Below are 4,460 nucleotides of genomic sequence, written 5' to 3'. Positions count from 1 at the left end.
CTGTTATTATTATTATCTATTTGCTTATAAATACATATATACATGTTGTTATCTGTGATAAATAAAAGGTACATGTTTCGTTACACGTCAACTTGGAATTTCATTTGCCTATATATGAATATATAATCAAACAGGTAAATTATAGAAATAGTGCTTAATTTTAGGAATAAATGATGTTAAAAATATAAAAGGCGTAGCCCATTTTCGTTGATGGGCTATGCCTTATAGATTTATTACATCATTTGTTCCTAAAATTGAGCACCGATTCTATCATTTACCTATTTGTTTATATTTATCATGTTCAGTTCTACTGCATACTTTTGATTTAAATATAAGTATATAATAAAATATTCATAAATAGATGAGGAAAATAGGATTTTTAAACAATATTTTGTTGTATTTACATCCTGCTGTTTACTACGGCGAAGTTTTAGCTTCGCTTCCAAGTCGGACATCATATTGCCCATGCCCCCTCCAAAAGCAGGCTTTGCTGGCTCATTTGCAGGTACCTCCTGAAAGAGCAATATATACATATGTTCAACAAGTTTCAATGGTACAGGACACCAATAAACCTATAACCTTTTTTTTTTATTATGAAAACCGGAAAAGAAAATCCATACATTTATTAATCAGTACATTCTTTTTTACAAACACTGCTAGAAACTGATTTTAATCATTTTTTTTTTTTTTAATCGCAAATTTTATTGTACATGGAGTATAATACCTGTCTCTTATACACATCTAGATGTGTATAAGAGACAGACTCTGAGTTTCGCACATACCGGCAGATAAAGAAACATTTACAAGATGAGCCAAGATAACTACGGTAAGTTGCACACCAAGAACACAACACAAGACAACTCACGCCAGCATATTTATGAAATAGATACCAAATTCGACACGATCACCAACGAATTGAAAATAAACGACAGGATAGATAATACAGCAGTCAGGCAACTGAGGCAAGCCTTCATCTCTCTCAAAACTTCGAAACAAACCCAAAATGCAGACAAATCAACCCAATAAAAAGTGAAGTAGGAAGAATAAGCAAACATATGCTAGACCGAAGAAAAAATACAAGTAAAGCAATGGAGAAACACATCCGCCGTACTAGATTGGTTCACCAACCTACAATAAAAACAGCACCTAACTTGCATCGTCTTCAACATCGTAGACTTTTACCTATCAATATCGGAAAAGCTTCTTACCAAAATACTAGCATGGCCCAACATCAGCAACATTAGTCAGCTACGTTGCATGAAAAACATTGGAACAATCATTAGTGCACACAACTCAAAAATAATCAACAAAACCAAAGAAGAAACACCCAGCAAATCATGTAAGTTGCAGAAATAGCGAGCACTGCCCATTAAACGGAAAATGCCTAACCAGTGCCCTAGTATATAGAGCCACAATAAAATACAAAGACATACATAGGCTTGTCAGGAAGACCATTCAAGCAAAGTTATAATAACACGAGAAATACGAAAAAGAAACCGAACCCTCAAAACACAACTGAAAAGAAAAGGTCATTAATATTCAATAAAGTGGGAAATCCTACAGAAATGCGCAAATCATGGCAATGCAACCTATGTGATGAAGAAAAAAAAGAGGCCAACGCAATAAACAAAGGGATAGAAACAGATGACAAATGGGTATAACAAAAAGAAACAACCATAGGCTGCCAGTTGTCTGATGACAGCCATAGGGCGCGAAAATTAGAGTAACAACCAAGCCACAAGAAACCATCGCGGAATATATACTAATCATACAACGCTCTACAGCTCAGTATCGAGCACTATATCTGCTAAAACTGATACACCATAATTTTATGTATATATATATATATATATATATATATATAATATATATATATTTAATATATATATATTTATTTAAACACTTTATTTTTTATGTCAATATATATATAATATATATATATTTATTTAAACGCTTTATTTTATGTCATACTCAGTACCATCAGCACTGCAATCATTGTCACCATTGTAATCAGCATCATCATTGTGGTGGCTATTGTAGTTGGCATAATAGCATGTTGTGTGTGTGGCTGTGTGTGCTGCGCTAAGGCCACGAACACTCGCCCGGAGACGAGGACTTACGTAACCACACGTAAGTATCGGTTCTCTTTAATTCTTCATCATCATCATTATCATTATTATTATTAATTATTATTATTATTAATTATTAATAATATTATTATTATTCTTATTATTGTTATTATTATTATTATTATTATTATTATTATTATTATTATTATTATTATCATCATCATCATCATCATTATCATTAAGTACATTACCGGTGTGCGTACCTGCGAGTGAAGAATACTGCGACATTATAGCAAAATCATTGGAGGAAAACTCCAGGATGACTATTTTATTCAGACATTAGTAGAGTGAATTTGAGTTCAAAATTAGGTTGTGACCTCATGATTTGAAGAAAGCTAAACTCAACCTTAGGCTTTGTTTAGTCAATAAAATTTTGATGTGACAAATGTGAAAATGTGATGTGCCCGTATATAGGCATGACGATCACGTTATATAACATAATTTCAAACTGTTTATGTCAAAAAGTTGTCAATTTTGACCCATAAGCAAACACTACAAATCACACCAACCAATCGGATTTAATAATTCAGTTTCCTCCAAAAATGCATCAAATTTTTTGAGGCAGTTTGATGTATTTTGATGATATTGTTCCATCACATTTTATGTTACATTTTTTGATTAAATTTGATAGTGTAGACATAGCTTTAGCTTGAAGTAACACGCCGTTGATTACACATCGCGTTTCTTGAAATAGCCATATATGTAGTAAGATATATAATGTACATTTTTTTTTCAGAACCAGTACAGCAGCCTCAAGTTGTTGTTCAACAAGCACACCCACCTCCACAGGGCGGATATCCTCCACAGGGCGGATATCCCCCACAACAAGCAGCATACCCTCCCGCTGGTGGTGCGTATCCACCTACAGTAGGCGAGAAACCACCAAGTTACCCTATATAATTTACCTAATTATAAAGGCAGAATCAACTGATTTCTTCATTTTACAAGAATTTTAAAACATTACCTAATTACAGATCGTTTATAAACAGCATAAATAATTATTATGCTTTTAGTTATGTGCTTTATTAGTTTAGTCTTTGGCCTATTCATTTATTTAATGCTTTTTGTGAACACATCATTTGACTTGTGCATGTTCGAATATTATATCGTCATCATATTTGTGATATCATTTGCATATATCACAAAATTAATAGAATTTTGGGTGTTTTGGTTATTAACGCATATTCCATTTACTATCAATATATGCTACATTGTAGGCTTATGAGTGTTTTATTATTATTATTATTAATAATAATAATAATAATAATAATAATAATAATAATAATAATAATAATAATAATAATAATAATAATAATAATAATAATATATGTAATGTTATATAGCACACATATCCATCTAATGTAAGATGCTCAGGGCGCTATATGTGGACTAAGAACTTTTTCAATGATATTTTTCGCTCCTTAGAGTCTCTTCGTGTTTAGTCTGTGCTACCCGGTAAGCCGGTACCAGCAACTCTCTTTGTCCCCTACAGGGGCTGTCTGTCAGTGGCGTATCTAGGGGAGGGCGCGAGTGGGAAGGGAGCGCACGCCTCCCCCAAAATTACTCGCGCTTCCCAGTGAAAAAATCACGGTCAGGTACCGGTAGTTAAAAATCACCTAAAATAACCATATTTTGCGAATTAGCGCCCCTCAACTGATCATCGAGCCCCACCCCCCATCAACTACCTATTTCAATACCCCACTGCTGTCTGTCCAGTACACCGGGGTACCCCCTACTCGTCTCGAAGGATGTACTGGGTTCTTTATATATTGCACACGTAGGGTACAAAAGGATAGTTTTTATGGCATAGTATGGTTCAAATTGTGTCTTTTTAGACCACAATATTTTGGATTGACAATCAAAGTAACGTTATTTCGATAGGTAGATTATTATTTTGTTAAACTTTTGATCCGCCGACCTCATTGGGTGTCGTTTGTATATACATTGGGCCTACGGTTTATAGTCCTTATCCCCAAAAGACTTGTTCTACCACCAGAAATATAGACGAGCGTGCCGTTCGAATCAGCGCCAATATTATGGCTATAGCTTGCGGCGCCCATGCTAACCGCTGCACCATTCGACTCGCATAAACCAAATTTTTCGTTAATATTGACAATATTAATTATAACGTTTCTGTTATGAGCATCATAAACCTTACATACTAGTCTGTATTTGTTGTATATTTTGTTTTTCATTTTGTAAATAAAAGACGCAACAAAGATTTCGGTTACTAATGTATGTTTTTCCTTTCATTACTGTGTATCATTTTGCAGGTGCTGCCGATACAAAATGAATGAATAAATAAATATCAGAGATTACTCACCCCAGCCC

At 33.9% G+C, this 4,460-nt stretch overlaps 1 protein-coding gene and 1 long non-coding RNA gene across 2 annotated transcripts in view; one reads left to right on the top strand and one right to left on the bottom strand.

Moving 5' to 3' along the window:
- The window catches only part of LOC117113409, a gene marked incomplete at its 5' end in the record, with an annotated part of 48,770 nt that overhangs the window by 42,493 nt on the left and 1,817 nt on the right, over window positions 1-4,460 (bottom strand). The window lies entirely within an intron of this gene.
- LOC117113403 lies at window positions 1,965-4,350 on the top strand. The gene is made up of 2 exons (XR_004446203.1): window positions 1,965-2,130; window positions 2,866-4,350. It is a non-coding gene; the product is annotated as an uncharacterized LOC117113403 (long non-coding RNA).

Source organism: Anneissia japonica, unplaced genomic scaffold (genome assembly GCF_011630105.1).
Source record: "Anneissia japonica isolate Jap-2015-1 unplaced genomic scaffold, ASM1163010v1 scaffold493_len2256704_cov171, whole genome shotgun sequence".
NCBI lineage: Eukaryota > Metazoa > Echinodermata > Crinoidea > Comatulida > Comatulidae > Anneissia > Anneissia japonica.
This window is presented reverse-complemented; position numbering and strand designations above follow the sequence as displayed.